The following is a 20,225-nucleotide window of genomic DNA, read 5'->3' as shown; positions in this document are numbered from 1 at the left end:
GATGTCAGAGGCCAAGATAGGCTTCCAGTCAAACAGGTTGGTGCCTAGGGCTTGAGAAGGAGGTGGAAATAAGGAACAGACAGGAGGATGAAGGATGATGAAGTGGCAAACTCACTGTCGTCTGTCTGCTCTGGTACAACAATCCTTTTGTATCTGACTCCTGTCTTAAATAAAAATGCCACTTGAGAGGTAGGATTTTGGCAGAAATGAAAGAAGGGGTTACCAAACGAAGGGATGATAAAAAGTACTGGAATGGAAAGATATTTACAAACTTTGGGTGGACTCAAAAGAACAGAATTTTGCTAATGCTAATGTGGGAGCCGTGTTTGGTGACATATAGCTTGCGGTAATATTGGAAAGTTATCCCGTATTCATTAGTTCATTCATTCCTTCACTTACTCATTTTCAGACACTGTGTTAGAAGTGGGAGTCAAAGCAGCAAATAAAAACTGATAAAATTCTCTGCTCACTTGTAGCTTTCATTGTAATATGGGAAACAGTCCGTAAGCTAGAAAAGAAGCAAAAAATAAAGCGTGTTAGATGGTGATAAATACTACAGAAAATTAGATGAAGAAGGGGAGTAGGGATTGTTGGGCTGAGGAGAACTGTGGTTTTAAATCGGGTGACCAGGAAGAGCTTGCAAATGCAAAGGACCTTCCTTTCTATTCAAGGACTAGCAGGGGGCAGTGCAGCTCCTAAGGAAGGAGTGAGGGGGGAGGGGAAGGAGATGATGTCAGAGGAGCAGTGGGTGGGGCAGAGGATGTAGTAAAGTCTGATGGAGCCACAGCAGTAGACCTGGACAAAGGAGATTGCCCCATCACCCACGTTGGCATCAAGAAGGCCTTTGTCCTCCTAGGGATGCTGAAGAGCTTCCCTATCCCTTTTCCTGACATATTGTCCCTCCACAATGAGCTCAAGTAAAATCGTAATCAAAACATTGTGTTAATTATGTCTGTCCCTCTAGACTAGTTATTTTTCATACAGAAAACTTTTTAAAATATTAATTTATTTTAAAATTTATTTTATTTTTGGCTGTGTTGGGTCTTCATTGCTGTGTACGGGCTTTCTCTAGTTGCGGCGAGCGGGGGCTACTCTTAGTTGCGGTGCACGGGCTTCTCATTCTGGTGACTTCTCTCGTTGCCGAGCACGGGCTCTAGGCACGCGGGCTTCAGTAGTTGTGGCACGCGGGCTTCAGTAGTTGTGGCACGCAGGCTCAGTAGTTGTGGCACGCGGGCTCTAGAGCGCAGGCTCAGTAGTTGTGGCGCACGGGCTTAGTTGCTCTGCGGCATGTGGGATCTTCCCAGACTGGGGCTCGAACCCGTGTCCCCTGCATGGGCCAGCGGATTCTTAACCACTGCGCCACCTGGGAAGCCCCCAGAAAACTTTTTAAAACTTTAAAAATGTTTAAAGATGACACTCCCACCATTCTATCCAATTTACGTCCATTGGCCCAGCCCTGGAGGTTATGATTTCTATGGCTCCAATGGCGTTATCATGGAGGAATTTGAGATCAGATGTGAGATGCCAGTAAAGTGCTCTCAAAAGTGAGAAGAGATAGATAAAGCTTCCCCAGAAGCATGATTTGGGAAGAATAATATGCTGCTTCATGGGAGGCAGAAAGATTAGGAGCACAGAGACCATTAGAGCAGCTTTTAGAAGTACTCTAAGAAAAACATGGGGAGGCTCCTAAGTGGGACACTGAGGGAGGTTCATCCAGTCAGCAGAATTTATTGAGCATCTACTATGTCCTGATATCTATGGTGTCACATGTACAGGGTTCTAGGTGCCAGAACCAGTGAGGGCTCCTTGTACTCATGATATTTACATTTAATGAAAATCACAAAAAGTCAGATTTGAGGAGCTTTAAACCCAGGCACGTGAAGACATTTTTTTTTTTTTTTTTGCCGTACGCGGGCCTCTCACTGTTGTGGCCTATCCAGTTGCGGAGCACAGGCTCCGGACACGCAGGCTCAGCGGCCATGGCTCACGGGCCCAGCCGCTCTGCGGCATGTGGGATCTTCCCGGACCGGGGCACGAACCCGTGTCCCCTGCGTCGGCAGGCGGACTCTCAACCACTGCGCCACCAGGGAAGCTCCGGGAAGACGGTTTTTTGATCCAGGCAGAAAAGTGGCAAAGAACAGGAGCAAAGAGTGGCAACGGCATGAAATCTTAGAGTTAGGAAAATGAAGTAATGTCTTCAAAGGAAAAGAGAGTGGTTGGTGATGCAGCTGCAGGCAAAATAGTGCTGGTGGACACAATACACATTCACTGCTCATCCAAAGATTTCACCTCCAATCACGCAGGGATTTTTTTTTCCTTTTGTATAAATTCAAAATGTAAACTAAATGGAAATAATGCTGCTTTATGAAAATTCACTCTTTAGCTACCTTTCCTGCAGCATATGTGTTCCATCAACCAAAAGTGATTGCCCATCCTAGTTGAAATAAATATGGTCCTAGATCCAAGATTTCTTAAGAAATAGATTTTATTGCTGGAAGTGTTTCAGCAATCTGTGAATGACCCTACATTACCTATTTACAAGAAGAGAAGGCCAGGGCTGGGTGGCAAACAGTAGCCTTGCAGTCTTCCCATGACTTCCTCTCCTTGGCAAACCCTCTCAGGCCTCTTTGTGAGAACCCAACGCTCTGCTTTTCTGGCCAACCGAGTTGGCTTAGAATATGTCCTGGAGCGTGTAGCTTACCACCCACCAGTGTTTTTGCTAACTGAATGTCAGATTAATGAGATTTTACTATCTAGAGAGCATATTTTGACAAAAATTCCATGTACCTTTATTGACAGGGAGCCTTCTGCTCTGGATTCATGCTCATCTAAGACTGCTTGTTTTTCGTGTCAGAAACCCATAAACTTGCGACTTCTGCAATGTCAAAACCTGAACACATTGCTTATTCACTAGGGGAGTGTGTATAGTTCAAATTCAGGGTTGCTTCTTTCTGTTCTCTTGACAACACTTTGAACTTGAAATATGGAAGCGCATCAGACAGTTTGTAGCATGTCTGTGGCTGTAAAAAGAAAATAAAACCCTGTGCTCCTGTGTGGGTCCATCCTAGGAATCTTCAGTTTTGTTCCAGAAGCAGTGTGCATCACTTCCAGTGATTCAGGACCAGCTTGTGGGAGGGACAACCACTCCACGCTGCCATGAGCAATCGCTGCATGGGCCGTGATGACTTCCCCCGAAGCTTTACTCCTCAGACCAGGTCTGTTGTGGTAGAGGTGAAATGTGATGGCTGAGAATTATGGATTATGGTCAGCTGAGTTGTCACTCCCTGGTCTAACGTGGGCAAGAAAGAGAAGGTGACAGAACCATTTCTACTGCAGTTAAATGTGATTAATCTTTGTCTTCCTAATGAGATTAAGGGTAAAGAAAAACTATTTTCTTTTTTTTCACCACCTCTCCTCTATGCTACAAGTTAAAGTATTCTGCAGAAGTGATCAGCAGGGAACTATTGCTACCTTGCTGGAAATTCTCCCAATTAAAAGTATAGCCTGTCTATATAAAGCAAAAACAATGAATACCATTGATTGTAATACATGGATTATACACCTCAGAGTATATATAATCTGCTCACATTGCCCCAATTGTGATTTACTTTGTAGAGGAAATAATTCAGTGCTTTTATTGGTGAAAGATAGATTGTAGAACTCAACCTTGCCTCATTCATTCTTCTTAAATCAAGAAGTTAAAACATGACACTAGAGCTTGATATTTAAAATCGGGAATGTCAAGAAGAATGAATCCATCTCATGTTTGGGAAGGATTTGGATGGTCATTAGGCTATCATCATTTATTTTGATTTATTTATTTCGATAGCTATCATCACTGATGTAATTTTACATGTGTTTGTGTGACTACTTGATTAAGAACTGACTCCTATACCAGAGTCTAAGGTGTATGAAGTCCGGAATCACAGATGTGCAGGCTCACTGTTCCCTGCAGAGAACCTAACACGGCCTATGGCCCAGAGTTGGCTCTCGCTTGAATGCTTGTTGAGTTAAAGACTGAAGGAATGAACTAACTACCTATAACTAGAGTTTTGTGCAGTTTCTGTTTAAGGGGGTTGTCTAAATTTTTTGGGACACTTCTAGCAAAGAGGAAGGCTTGCATCACAAGGGTGTCCAATGCATTTTAGACAGTTTTGGCTATTAGAAAGTTTTTTCCTTCATTGAGCTGAAATATGTTGATGTCTAGACTTTATTATTAAAAAATAGAACATGGTATTGTGCAGAGTAGAATGACTGATAGTGCTAATGTCAAAAAATGACTAAGGAAAGTAAACTTACATGTAAGTTACATGTTCACATGTTTGAAAGTATCCTGGAATTTTGGTTTTTTTTACTATTGGAACTGTTACAGGTGTTCCAATTCATTCTATTAAGATATATTACAGGACAATCTTGTTGACTTAAAAAACCTTTGGAGGTATATGAGATAAACTTTAAAGGATGGCCGAGTTCATGAAATTCAACTGAAGTATTTAAACTATAAATTGATCTTTGTTGATTTTTGAAAATCTTATACTGGTTGGTTCAAATCAGAAGTATTACTTCATGTAATTAAAATGTGACTAAAAAAGTCGCTAAATAGGAAACACGAAGAGTTGCTTACACGGTAAGATTACAGGGCTCTGATAGTTCCACCACCACTGGACTGAAATTCCTTCTTGTAGCTTCAAGTTTCTCTTTAAGCTTTTTGTAATCATTAATATTTATTCACTTATTCAGTTGTTAAGTATTAATTAAGGTCCTCGTATTTTCTTTGGGTTAGATATTGTGCTGTTTTAAAGCAGTACTCTGAAGGGATTAAAAAAATTAGCTGTTAACAATAGTTGCAAAGTCAAGCTCATTGAGAAGGTTTTCGCAAAATTGGAAGGGTGATAGGTACTGGAAGAGATGCCATGCCTATTTGCTTCATGGTTTTATTGAGAATCTACCTTATCTATTAAGTAATTTAGGCGCTTTATTGGTGATTTGGACTTTTCTTGAAGGTTCCATACTTTTTTATTTGCTCTCAAAGATTCAAGACAAATGTGTACATCTTAAAATAAGGCATGTACCCTACTTAAAGAACTAATCTTTCCAAATTATTCCCTAGAAGGCAGCTGTTTATTTGAAGACATGTTAATTAAAAAAAAATGATTCAGGTACTGTTAAGTGCATGTTAAAAAATGAAAAAGTAAATAAGCACTAAAAAATCATTTGCAGTAGTTCTCTACTTTTCTAATTTCTATTTTAAGAGCATACAGAGGATCAATATTCAGTACATTATCTGACAAGTGGTATGTTTATTCATTGCAAATTAAAAATCATCAAGTTCACAATTGTTCTGCTTAACAGATGCTTAAATAATTTTAGCCCAAATATATATTCATGTGTATTTTTGGAATTCAGTATCAGTATATTTAGATGCTAATTGCATATTAATCCGTCTTCCTATTAAAGTGTAAGCTCCATAGATTATAAACAGCACCCTTATTGCAGATTTTCTAAACAGTGTATCTCCTGATAAAGTCCTCTTCACTTCCTGGCACTTAAGATTAGGAAAAGGAAATGAAAACTATTGAACATATGAAATTCTTCTCTGAATATGAAATTATAAAGTGAGAATGTACAAGTGCAAAATAATTTTAAACTGTTACCTTGAAAAATGTTTTGTTTTCCATAACACTATTGTAATAAAGTAAAAAGATTGATCAAACTAATGAATCTAAATAATAGCCTTTCACTGTCATAAAGATGATTACGGTTGTCAGTAGAAGCCTAGAAGCATTAGGTCCTAACTCCTAACATTAGGTCCAGTTTTTATTGCATGGTTATTTAAAGGCATATAATTAAACTAACCTAGGATTATTTGGAATAGAAAAATTTAAAAACCCTGTTTAAGCAGTATTAATAATACATGACTGAGGTAACATGTTCCCAATGAGTAGGTGTTAATATCAACATTCAGCTGAGTTTAGGCCAACACTGAATACCATCATCATAGAGCAAACTTCTAGAATGACAAGAATAAATCTGAATATTGACTAGTAGTTTAATTCTATTAATTTTATCATTGAAAGGTTTAGTGGTCAAATTTCAAAAGACATACTGGGCAAACTAGCTTAGTTGGAACTTTTAGCCTCATTCAAAATATCTTTGAACCCCTATGAAAATCATAACTGGAGAAATTTCTCTAAACTTCCTTTGACTTGCTGGAATCTATGCTGCCTTGGAGTGTGTTTCTGTGGAAACTTTATCTAAGCTTTAGGTCGAGACTCATTCCGTAAGGGTAAGTGGAGAGCTCTCCTGAGCATCTGAGATCTGTCCAGAAGTGGAAACAAGTTGACACTGATTGTCATAATCTTCACAAACAACAACAACAACAAAACATGTCCCAGACTGTCCTTAAGCTCTTTGAAGACAATTTGATTCCTCAAAACGTTGGTGGAGAGAGTTACAAAAACATTTTCCTTGCAAGATTTCCCAATTTGAAGGCTTTCTTCATATCATTCTATTAAAAGTTCCAGCTGAATATTTTTCATGTGACCCTGAGGAAGTGTACATCAAACAATGACAATAGGCTTAATTTTTGTTGAGAAGTTTCTAAAGCATATTTCTCATGGTTAGTTCTATAGCTTAGCTTCTTGACACAAATTCTGCCTTTGGTCCTCAGTTTATTTTATTCTCTTGTTCTTAAATATGGATACCTGGAGAAGGCTGGTGGTCTTATATTTAAAAGGACTCTGCCTGGCAAGTAATCAGAAGACAAGGCTATAATTATTTTCTCTAAGAGCAATATTAATTGCTTTTCTCTCCCCCAAGTCAGGCTTACTATTAGAACAATGTTGCATTTTTTTTTTTAACTTCTAGAAGCATTTAGTTTCCAGAAGAGAAAATACATATACCAACATCCAATTTCTCTAGCATAATCAATCTAGGTAAGATTATATAACACATTTTCTTAAGACATTATTCTAAAATAACGAACCATGGAGTCATGTGTGTACCTGAAAGTTATGTTGGAAAGAGGAAAAATTGAGAGTGAGTGTTGAAGCTGAGAAGTGTGGTAGAAATGGCAAGTTCAGGGATACTGGGTTTGAATCAGATTTTATGATTTGAGACAAGCCAGTCGGTCTCCATGGGCCTACATGTTGGCTTCCTCATTCTAAACTCATAAGGTTTTGGTAAATAACCTAATGCTAATGAACATGAAGTACCTAGCATAGAGCCTGACATATAATAAGTACTCAATGAGAATTAATTTCCTCCTTTCTTACCCTTGTTTTTACCTTATGAAAGTTTCTGAGTAAACTGATGCAAGCCCTGTGTTATTTTCCCATGGTCATCTCAATAGCAAATATTGCCTTAATCACAGAGGATGATTTCTGGTCAAATTATCTTATTTTAATCACATGTTAATAATTGTTCCCTGGAAAACATTGAGGGCAAATGATATTTGTGCATATTCAAGGAACGAATGGCATTTAATAAACTTTCAATATATAGCATTTCTTTGCTTATCTCCATATTGAAGTAGACACTTTTTTTTTCCTATGGGGAACATAATCTACATTTTCAATAAATTATTTCCTAAACCTATTCTGGCATCCAATGTTCCTTTCCCTGATTATGATCACACATTTTACTGGAATGGTGAGCATATAGAGAAGACAGGGTTAAAGTGATACCTCCTGTGGCATTCCATGATCAGTCTCCTGAAATATATGAAATTCATAATACTTTAATCAAGTTGACTATTACAGCCCTGACTATGAAAGAATTATATCAGCTGTGACTGCCAGAGAGCACATCTTGGTAGTCAGAGACTGGCTGTCCAGGCCCTCCTTGAGACCCCCTCCTTATCCTTTTTTCTTGGCCAAGAAATTTAGGCAATATTTAAAATAGAATACATATATTAAGTGATCAAAATATATTAGATTAAAATAATTTCATGTACAACTTAGTCTTTAGAGATACAGAGCATTTCAAAGAATGGCTTTGAGTTCAGCCATTAGGACTGGAAATATATGGCAGTTTGAGGATGCTGTTGCCCATGGTGTGGCTTTGGCAAAAGTTAAGTTGAAATGAAAGTATAAATTTTGACAACTGGGCAACTTATTTCATTCAACATAACAGCACTATGATAATCTCGCTGAATTTCCTAGATTCAAGAATCCTAATTAAATAAAATTATTAATTTAAAAACATACACATTTTTCATATAAAACAGAAATGTTCCTGTCCTCTCCGACCTAGATAATTAAAGTTGTCATATGGATCACAACCTATTAAATTTTTATAATCGACTCCTAGGCATTTTACCATAGAATGGACTCTAAATGTTGTCTATATCTTATTTGAAAAAGAGGTATTCTATAAGAGTGTTTGTATTAGAAGCAGTTGAGTTTTAGTCATAATTATCTATAGTTGGTTAGTTGCAGCTTAATCAAAAAAAGAATTATGCAATACTTTTATGAGGGTTTATTAATCCTATGTCAAACTTTGGATATATAGATAGAAACTACATTTGAACCAAGCTTTAAAATCTCATATGAATTAAAGCTTATTATTAATGTCTATGCAAGCCATACACCATAATTTTGCCAGTATTAGAATGAATGAGTCATTTGCAAATCATTTGAAGGATAATTATAATTTCTTTTGACCTAGGCTTGAGTCCTCTCATTTATATTCATGTAAATGAGGAAACTTATTATGAATATATGAAAAAGTATGATTTGCAGGAAGAAAAAACTGGATTCATATGCTACTTTTATTATTTACCAGTAGTGTGCCCCTGGACAGTAATTTAATGCTGCCTTCATTATCTGTATATTTGTCAGACTTTTGGCAATTACTGTGTGCCAGAAAATCGGATAGGAACCAAAGATATAAAATTAAGATGACACAGTCACTGTCCTAAAGAAGGTAACTGTTTAGTGGGGGGCAGAAAGCCATGTAAAGAGATAATTATGGGTTAGTGAAGTAATAGATACGTACATAGTATAATGGGAGCTTGGAAATGATTTCTCTTCCAGTTGAGGGTCGGAGAGCATTTCAAGCAGAAGAGAAAGCATAAACAATGCAAGTCAAGAAGAGGCGCTCACAACTGTTGGTGGAAATGAAAGTCATTTACAGACATTTTGGAAAACACTATGGGCATATCTATTAAACTTATATATTCATATAACATTTAATTAATCAAATTTACCTTTAGGCATTAACAATAAAATGTTTGCATGTATGTGCAAAGCAATATTCATAGAGAAGTTCACTTATCTGATTCCTTTCCGCATTATCCTTTCAAAAATAATTGTTCCAGGAAAAATCCCTCTCATTCAGTGATGAATAATAATTAAGAAATTAGTATGAGACCTGTAAAAAAATAATACAAGAAATACAGAACATAAATAATAAACAAAACTCAGATAATAAATCAACATCTGAAAGATCGAACTGTGAAGCTGATAAAAATTATGAACAACTTTTCATGTTATGAGATTTAAAAGAAAGGATTCTTTTTTTTTGTGGTATGCGGGCCTCTCACTGTTGTAGCCTCTCCTGTTGCAGAGCACAGGCTCCGCGGCCATGGCTCACGGGCCCAGCCGCTCCACGGCATGTGGGATCCTCCCGGACCGGGGCACAAACCCGTGTCCCCTGCATCGGCAGGCGGTCTGTCAACCGCTGTGCCACCAGGGAAGCCCCGAAAGGATTCTTTATAATGGATATATTGCTTCCAGGCAATGAGCTCAAAGAGAACATGCAAGTACTCAAGGAGAAAATTATAGGAAAACAGAGAAAAAATTTTAAGGATTTAATAAATATTTACATAATGTTTATTATGTGACAGTCACTATCTTAAACACTTTACAATTGTCATCTGATTTAATCCTTATAATAACTCTATAATGCAAATATCACTATTGTTCACATTTTACAGATAAGAATTCTGGGATATGTAGAGAGATTAAATAAGTTGCTGACGTTCACACAACAAAGCTATGTAGTGGGAATTTGTACACCAGCAGTACAGTGACAGAGTCCATGACTTTTAGCTTTATACTGTGCTACCTCTAAGAAGGAAAAATGATCTGACAGTATATGGGGGAGTGGGGGAGTATAAGAGAAAAAAAATCACAGAAATGAATGTATAGAAAAGAAGAATAGATGCTCCCCAGGCCACTGAGGAACAAGGAACACAGGCTTGAGAATATTAACAATGAAATTAGAAATAAGTGTCATATCAAAGATTAGGGAGAAAATGGTTTATGAAGAAGAAGAAGAAGAAAAAATGACCCAACATAACCATAATTGGTATATCTATAGAAGAGGAAAAAAACAGGCAACAGAATGATTTTCAAATAGATAATTCAGGATTACTTTGTTAAAATATTTGCACATTAACTTGTAGAAAGGGAAAAACATGTCCTAGAAAAAAATGCAGACCAGCCGGCAGTAAAGTATGGTGTGGCAGAATTATTGGACTTGCAAGATAAGAAAAGAATCCTGTCAGAGAACCAAGATAAACATAAACAAGCAAACAAACATCAACTTCAGCATTTTACTGAAGGTGCTAGCAAGTGAAGTAAGAGAAAAAAATAGTATAAGAATTTGAAAGAAAAATATTCTCACTATAGTAGAGTCAATAGTTCTGTATAATTTTAAAAATAAAACACACAAAAGACCCTATTGATTATAAATTTAAAAAATTTCTCTTGAAACTCTTACAAAAAGGAAAATAAACCCAAACTGCAGCCTACCAAGAGTTTAAAAATAATCAAAATACTGGTAATCAGAATTTATTATCAGGAATATAGTATTTGATAAAGGTGGCATTTTAAATCAATGGGAAAGGAATAAACCATTCATTAATGGTGTTGGAAAACCTCTCTAGCAACATGGAAAAATAAATTTGAACTTTTCTTACCTTCTTACACCAAAAATTTCCAAATTTATGCATTAAAATCAAACTTTCAAGAAGAAAGCATGAGGGTATTTGATCATATGATTTAGAAGTATGAGAAACAATATATGTCATAAAATATTTGCATTATAATGACAGAAAAAAGACTAAATTATTTAACATAAAACCTAATGCTCCTAAAAATGATGGAAATATCCAACAACCAAAAGAAAAATAGACAAAATATATAAGCAGAAAATTTTAAGAAAATGACACAAAAATGATTTTGTTTATAAAATAAAAATGATTTATAAACCAAAGAAAATATGTTGAATCTCATCCATAATTGACACATGTCAACAAAAATATACAATGTAATTTTTTTTAACATCTTTATTGGAGTATAATTGCTTTACAATAGTGTGTTAGTTTCTGCTTTATAACAAAGTGAATCAGCTATACATATATCCCCATATCTCTTCCCTCTTGCATCTCCCTCCCACCCTCCCTATCCCACCCCTCTAGGTGGTCAGAAAGCACCGAGCTGATCTCCCTGTGCTATGCAGCTGCTTCCCACTAGCCATCTATTTTACATTTGGTAGTGTATATATGTCCATGCCACTCTCTCACTTCGTCCCAGCTTACCCTTCCCCCTCCCCGTGCCCTCAAGTCCATTCTCTGCATCTGTGTCTTTATTCCTGTCCTGCCCCTAGGTTCTTCAGAACCTTTTTTTTTTTTTTAGATTCCATATATATGTGTTAGCATATGGTATTTATTTTTCTCTTTCTGACTTACTTCACTCTGTATGACAGACTCTAGGTCTGTCCACCTCACTACAAATAACTCAATTTCGTTTCTTTTTATGGCTGAATAATATTCCATTGTATATATGTGCCACATCTTCTGTATCCATTCATCTGTCGATGGACAGTTTAGGTTGCTTCCATGTCCTGGCTATTGTAAATAGAGCTGCGATGAACATTGTGGTACATGACTCTTTTTGAATTATGGTTTTCTCAGGGTATATGCCCAGTAGTGGGATTGCTGGGTTGTATGGTAGTTCTATTTTTAGTTTTTAAGGAACCTTCATACTGTTCTCCATAGTGGCTGTATCAATTTACATTCCCACCAACAGTGCAAGAAGTTTCCCTTTTCTCCACACCCTCTCCAGCATTTATTGTTTGTAGATTTTTTGATAATGGCTAAGGAATCCAAATCAGAAAAGAAGAAGTAAAGCTGTCACTGTTTGCAGATGACATGATACTATACATAGAGGATCCTAAAGATGCAACCAGAAAACTACTAGAGCTTATTGATGAATTTGCTAAAGTAGCAGGATACAAAATTAATGCACAGAAATCTCTTGCATTCCTATACACTAATGATGAAAAATCTGAAAGAGAAATTAAGGAAACACTCCCATTTACGACTGCAACAAAAAGAATAAAATACCTAGGAATAAACCTACCTAAGGAGACAAAAGACCTGTATGCAGAAAACTATATGACACTGATGAAAGAAATTAAAGATGATGCAATGTAATTTTTGGTGCTCAGTTTGACACAGTTTACTTGATAATATTCTATGGTGTGTGTTGGCAAGTGTATCCTCACACATTGTTGGTGGGAGTGTATTTAGTATAGTTTTGGAAACAAATCTGTCTACATCTATTAAAATTTTAATGATATGCCTACCCTTTCATCCATAAACTCTGCTTATAATAATTTATCCCACAGATCTATTCACACTTCTGCTTAAAGATGTATGTTTAAGGAAGAATCATTATGACAACATTGTTTGTAGTGGTAAATGACCAAAACTAGTTAAGTGCAAATCAGTGAGGGATAGCTACATGTTGTGGTGTATACAGTGGAATATTATGCATCTGTTAGAAAGAGTTAATTAGATCTCTGTGGGCTGGGATGTTGATATGAATAGGTGTTGGGAGACAATTCTCCATGGTCTCTTGTGTTACTGTACTTTTTGTCAACACAGGTACTGATTGCTTTCATTCAAGAATATCTTCTCATGGATGCTTGTACATAGAGCCTTGGAAGATAGACCTGGTGTCTCCCTCTGGAGCAAAGGGAAGTTTGTTTATAGCCTAGTGTAATAAGAGAGTGTATCCTTCTGTGGCAGGTTCAGGCATGCTTACTCCCCAATATAAGAGTAAGGATCCCTATCCGGGAAGTTTCTCTCCCACAGTGCAACCCACCACATGTGCAGGAATCCCCTGCTCCTCCTGTGTTGTTTTGTGGGGACTGGGGTTTAGGTAACTGACTCAAATTGAGATTTCAATTACTGCTACTGATATGAGTAATAAAGTCCTTTGACTCTGACCCAAGAGTCTCATGTCTTCTTCCAGAATCCATGACACAGTGTCAGGCTAATTTGTTAGTTTCAAATAGAGGAAAATCAAATCTCAGCCCCCCTTCGCAGTTCTTGACAGACTCTCTGCAAGATATATTTTAGGTAGAAAAAATAAAATGAAGGGTAAGAACAAAGTACGTCGCAAGTTTTAAGAAAACTGATAAATGAGTGTATGTGGCAGATTTACCTTTACATTATTTAACTTGGCTTGAATATTTGGATGAGCAAAGGAAATATTGCTTTTAATTCCTTTTAAAATTTTCTCTGACATTCCTCATGAGCTTTCCTCCTAGTTTCCAACTGCTCACTGAATGCCAATGGAAAAAAATAAAACAAAAGAAAACAATTAAACATGACTTAGTTCAAGCCTGCTTAAAACTTAGTGTGGTTCAGTAATGTAATGATGATCTTAGGTGTAATTAACTCTCTTCAGAATAAATATTCCAGTATTTTTATTCGTCTTATTTTCCTTATAATGTGTAAGATGCACTGGGGAATATGATTTTACTGATGCTGTGTGTTCTGGCATGATGGAAGAGGGCAAGGAGGTGGAGATGGATGAGGGGGAGGGTGGGAGAAAGAGGGGAAGAGGGCAAGGAGGTGGAGAAGGATGAGGGGGAGGGTGGGAGAAAGAGGGGAAGATGCCAAAGGATTGAGAAGCAGCTAATAAGATAAGGACTTAAATGTTAATTGAATTAAGGAATAAAAAGCATATTAATTTTTCTTTGTTAGAAAAATGTTAGTAGAATGGTGGGTTTGAAATCGAATTGTAGATAAAAGGTGAGACTGGGAGTGAAAAACTACCTATTTGGAGCTTTGAATAAGGAAGGGAGAATTGACTTGGAATAGAGACTAGAAATAGGGACGTGGGTATGATAGAGGGAGTGTTGATTACATTTTGTAAAGACCAGGAGACGCTTGTTCAATTTCATGGTGTAAGAGGAAGGTGCTAACAATGAAGCTGAGGTTGAACTAGAGGAGAGAGAGGAAGCAGGGCCCCCAGAGAACCAGATGGCAAAGAAATCAAGGCTCCTTGAAAGGAATGGACCTTGACACAGCCTCTGGGGCTGGAGAAGAGGCAGAGTGGATGAGGGTTACTCAGGAGGAAGAAAGAACAGGAAGTTAGGGGATTTCATTCTTGTTCAACGTTGTGGGTACCTAAGCTGAGTGGACGACTTGAGAGCTTGGTTAGAAATTTGGAGGAATCATTTAAAGACGTTAACCAAGAATTTCCTTTTCTATAAGTGAGGATGGTAATACTGGTTTTCTATTTTTTCATGCCATTTTGATAACCAAATAAGATAATATGAATTAAAGTGATTTGCAACTGAGAAGTTTAATATATATTTGTTATTTTAGGCATTCTATTATAGTTTGGTAAAGCTATTTTCCAGGGTAAATATCTCTATACCATTGTAAAAAAGGAAGACAAGATACATTATCTAGAATGATTAAAATGGGATATTTTAAAATTGAATGGTAGGTTAGACTTTTCTATTATGAATTATGAAAACTATAACCTTTCAGAATGGGGAATGACATAGCTCATGAGTCAAGAATAGGGAGGGGGTCCTGGGAGTCGGTAAGTTTTGAACTGTTTATATTTTCTTTCTTTTTTTAAAAAAATATTTATTTATTTATTTTGGCTGCGCCAGATCTTTAGTTGCGCCATGTGGGATCTAGTTCCCTGACCAGGGATCGAACCTGGGCCCCCTACATTGGGAGCATGGAGTCTTAACGGCTGGACCACCAGGAAAGTCCCTTGAACTGTTTATGTTTTCATGTGAAGATATTCCTTCTGTTTGGAGCAAAGGCTACCTTTGTTGTTATTTTCTTTTCCAGTTCTCTAAATACCTCGACTTTAAATGGTTTCAAAAAAAATGAGTGCACTGGCTATTCCAGCAACCTTTCCTTTCCTTCTGATACCCTGAACACACTCCTCAGTAAAGTTTGCCCCTCCTCTTCCAATATATACGATTTCTAAAAGAGCTACTTGTCGAAGGAACTGTGTCTAGTTTCTTTTTTCTTCCCGAAATGAGGTAGGGCTATCAGAACAGTGTGACAGAATATTATATCCTAAAAAACATTGCTTGCCCTCTGGCTTTATTTCCAATTTAATTTTTCTGTCTACTGATCTAGATTTAAAATTTTTTAAAAGGGAACCAAAAGTGACACCTCGTTTAAAAATATTTTACCTTGTCCACAAGTTCCTTTTTTCAATTTTCTAAATGACTTCATGAGCTCCTAAAAAGTTTTAAAAACGAATAATAATGAACTGAATTCAGTCTCCATGCCAACTACTGATACATATTTTTTTCTGGTGACTGATCTTTGTATTGTAGAAAACATCATGATTTAAAGTCCTTTTACCTGCTTACAAGAGAGTGGTTTCATTTTTTTTTCCAGTCAAGTGAACCAAACTGTCAGCAACTTTTATTCACTATCCACTTTATAATAGCTTAGAGCAGAGGTACCCTATATAGTTACTGAATTAACAGAAAAGTCCTTGCAGTTAGAGGATTTACATTAAAGTTGACTGAACATGTAAATGTTTGTTAATTTTTGAACTGAGAAGGAAATTAAAAAGTAGTTACCAGCTGCTCCTGTTTAGTTGGATGAGGAGAAAATAACCAAAGAATTGCTTGATCGTAACATCTGAAGACCATAAGGTGATCATAATCTTTGATTTCGCCATCGCACAGACTTCTTTAAGGAGCAATAAAAGAGTTCTTTTTAAAAAATAGGTTTTTTAAAAGGTAGATATTATTAAAAGTCCAGGCTTTTTGTAAAGTCCACTTCTGGGCATATTTTGGAAGCTCTGTACAGGGGAGGCTTTCCACAGCCCACTGGAATTTAATAATGCAACAGGGCTAACAGGAGAGGTGTGGTATTCTTTTCAGACAAAGAAAGTGGTTTTATTTTCTAGAAAACAGGGTTTGGGGAATGGAGGAATCCTAAGCAGAATGATTAGAAAGATAAGCCATAGAGAGTCATTTTGCCCATTTCCCAGTGATTCTATAAGCAGTGTGTTTCATTATATGGGGGGTTTCTGTTGAATTCTTCTCCTATTGACTTTTGACACAAGGTGACAAAGAGAAATATATACTTTTGTTTAGAGATTTTTGCCTTCTGATGTCACCTTTAGGACGGTCCTGGGTATACAAGGTACCATTCAGATTTAGTCGTTTCTGCCAAGGTGCAGGTAAGTGTCAGCCTTTATTTATGGAGTCATCTGTTAAGCATGTGGGTTAAAATGTGCTGACTATGCCAGTGGGTGGCAATTACTTCCTCAGACCTTCAGCTCAGAAATGTAAAATGATACACCTTCATTTTTCTATAATTCTTTAAAACCATACCTTGAGCTTCTGTATTAGTTTGTTAGGGCTGCAGTAACAAAGTACCACAAACTGGATGGTTTACATGACAGACATATTTTGTTTCCCAGTTCTGGGGCCTAGAACTCCAAGATCAAGTTGTCGGCAGGGTTGGTCCCTCCTGACGGTTATGAGGGAGAACCTTTCCCATGACTCTCCCGAGCTTCTGGTGTTTTGTCCGCAATCAGTGGTGTTTTCTGGCTAGTAGAAACATCACCCTGATCTCTGTCTTCATCCTCACATGGCGTTCTCTGTGTGCAGATGTACCCTTTTTATAAGGACACTAGTCACAATAGATTAAGGGCCCATCCTACTCCAGTATGACCTCATCTTAACTCATTACATCTGCGGTGACCTTACATTCTGAAGTATACGGGTTAGGGCTTCAACATCTAAAATTGGTGGGGACACAGTTCAACTCATAACAGCTCCCATTCCACCTACGATAAAAATGGTTTTTGGTTTGATTCTGGGTGTACCTGTAGTTGCTGCAGGACAGTGGTGGCCTGTGTCAGGTACTTGCACCTTCACAGCCATTTCTGTTCTATTGAAACTGTTTTAAGATGGTCCAGAGTCAAGTTACATCTCCCGGAATGGGCACAACCCTATCTCTCTGTGTCCTGTACTCGACCCCCCCCCCCCTGGAGGGGACAGGGGACAGTGCCTTTTCCTGGAGACCCAGACAGTGCATAGCTCTTCCCTGCACCTTGCTTCCTGGCTTAGCCTGTACCCTTCTGAATAATAGGGTCCTCCCATTCAGATTGGCAGCTACATTCTACCAGCTCTTCACAGACCCTCAGGTTGTAAAGATTAACCCTACTGTCTCTTCCATGCAGTGTTTTATGAATATGAGTCAGGGTGGTGACATCTCCTGAGTGCTGCTGGAGTCCTAAAACAACACTCCTTTTAACATCATCCCTTGTAGGAGTATTGCTTCTAACGGATGTGTTTTTTTCTTTTTAAAATTTTGGAGTAAAATATGATCATAAAGTATAAAAAATAATTAAAAAGATCAATATTGTGTCTCCACCACCTAGCTTAAGAAATAGAATCTTTCTTATACATTTGCAAATCCATTGCTTAAATCATTTATCTCCAAACTCCTGATCACACTTCAAAAAATTGAATTTACCTATATTTGTGTATTCATTTATAATTTATCTAGAGATGAGCACCGCATTTTGGAAGCCACGAGCTTGTGTCAGGACCTTTGTTCTGAAGCTGAAAAAGAAAGATTAGGGTGGCCCTATCCACCAATCAACATGACTGCTGTCCTCATAAGTAGAGAAGAAGAGACACAGGCGTAGGCGGGGAGAGGGCCATGTGATGGCAGAGGCAGAGGTTGCAGGGATGCAGCTGCAAGCCAAAGGACTCCAAGGATTGCCAGCCCCACCAGAAACTAGGAAGAGATGAGGAAGTATTGTACACAGAATCTCAAAGTGCATGACCCAGCTGACACTTTTTTTTTTTCCCATTGAAATGCATTTTATTTTAAATATAGCAGTGTGTACATGTCAGTCCCAAGACAACACCTTGATTTGGGACTTCCAGCCTCCAGAATCATGAAGACAGTAAGTTTCTATTGTTGGGAGTCACCCAGTTTGTGGTACTTTGTCACAAACCCAGGAAGCTAAAAGCCTAAGTATTTGCCCAAGCTTACCCAGCTAGCAAGTTCTGGATGCGGGACTTGAACCTAGGCAGTCTGTCACAGGAGGGCATTACACAGCCCTCTGGAGGACACAGAGCATCCCCATGTTGGCTGTGAGCTGTAAGGGCATAAACAGAGTTTGCTCTGCAGACAACCACCACAGCTTGAGATGAAGAAGGCTAACATAACCAGATGGAGCATATTATTAATATTTGTCAGAGATACACAAAGTTCTTTTTTTAAAAAACATATTATTTTTATTGATATAGTATTTTTTATAAATTTATTTATTTTCATTTTATTATTTTTTGGCTGCATTGGGTCTTCGTTGCTGTGCGCGGGCTTTCTCTAGCTGCGGTGAGCGGGGGCTACTCCTCTTTGCGGTGCACGGGCTTCTCTTGTCGCGGAGCACGGGCTCTAGAGCGCACGGGCCTCAGTGGATGCGGCACGTGGGCTCAGTAGTTGTGGCACACGGGCTTAGTTGCTCCGTGGCATGTGGGATCTTCCCAGACCAGGGCTCGAACTCTGGCAGGCGTTCGACTCTCAACCACTGGCAGGCGGACTCTCAACCACTGTGCCACCAAGGAAGCCCAGCACATACACAGAGTTCTGAAAAAAAAATCTCAACATTGAGAGGGATGCTGATAAATACCATCCAATCATCCAGTGCTCTTGGTAACCAAATTAAAAGACAAAGTTTAGAGTCTTGCTAAGTCTCATTTATAAATATACATACACACATATATGTGTATTAATAAACACATACATACATATACACAGACATACATATACACATATCTCCATTGACCAGATTCCTTGACATACATATTTATCTATAATGAGGAGGAGGTGATGATGGACAGGGAGTTTCATTTTGTTCTTAGTAAAACTGAGGAGATTTCAGTCACTTCTGGTCTCCTAGTCTGGTTACAATATTCTGAGATTCTTAGATTCCAGTTCGATTAAGTTCATTTCCATCAGCTAAGAAATACTGTTGATGGATATTGTGTCTAAGGCTTGAGTGGCTTCTGTCATTTGGTGTATTTGAGATGAAGAGCCACCCTTGAATAAAATACCCCAAGACAGGACAAAAGACCAAGACAGAAACCAAAGGAAGTGAGGGCTCCTTTTATTTTTCTTTCACAGAATAAAATGAAGGAATCTCTGTAAAGATTTCTGATGAATAAACTTGTAGAACTGGGAGCTGGAGGAATAGAGGACTGAAAGATTCCATCATCTGGTCCAATAGTCTTTCCTCTCTCTCTTTTCCTTCTCAGGACATCTGAGAAATACAGCACATGCTCTAATTATGGGGCAGAGTAGGGAACACGAGCTTCTCGAGAAATGTGGATGAAACGGCAGAGAAGACAGTTCTAATCATTTCCCCTTAAAGACAGATACTCTGCAACCTTCGAGAAATTCTGAGTTTATGTACATGTTTAACTTACCAGACCAAAAAAAAAAATTGAGTCCGAAAAGTTCGAGGATTAACTCACCTGTTGAAGGTCACGAGACCAACTATGGCAGAATCTGTATGAACACCTAGGTTTCCTGAATTTCCAAGCTAGTGCTTGTATCTGAGTGTGTTTGTATAATTCTTGCCTGAATATGATATTATAGGTTTGACTTTATGAAATTTGCCACCTAAGGTTCAGCTAAAACATTGTGTCTTGATTTGCTATAATTTATATTTTATGTTTTATAATTGTCTCAGGTTACCAGAATTCTAATGTTAAATCCCCCAGTTGTAGCAGTATTCCACCCAAACCCACTTTAAAAATAAACATATCAGGATAATCTGTGGTATTTTAATGGGTACTTTGAATAACAGACAGGATTTTGTTTCATGATTGTTTTCAGTAGCAAACAAGATTTGGTAACAATATCCACCACTACCACCCTGATTTAATATGTTGAATGCCCCATTTGAAGG

The 20,225-nt window shown here is 37.8% G+C and overlaps 1 protein-coding gene across 1 annotated transcript in view; it reads left to right on the top strand.

Moving 5' to 3' along the window:
- The window catches only part of ITGBL1 (integrin subunit beta like 1), a 216,736-nt gene that overhangs the window by 73,338 nt on the left and 123,173 nt on the right, over window positions 1-20,225 (top strand). The window lies entirely within an intron of this gene.

Source organism: Monodon monoceros, unplaced genomic scaffold, assembly GCF_005190385.1.
Source record: "Monodon monoceros isolate NGI ecotype Baffin Bay Population unplaced genomic scaffold, NGI_Narwhal_1 Super_Scaffold_8, whole genome shotgun sequence".
Taxonomy (NCBI): Eukaryota; Metazoa; Chordata; class Mammalia; order Artiodactyla; family Monodontidae; genus Monodon; species Monodon monoceros.
Note: the sequence above shows the minus strand (reverse complement) of the source record. Positions and strands in the feature narration are given on the sequence as shown.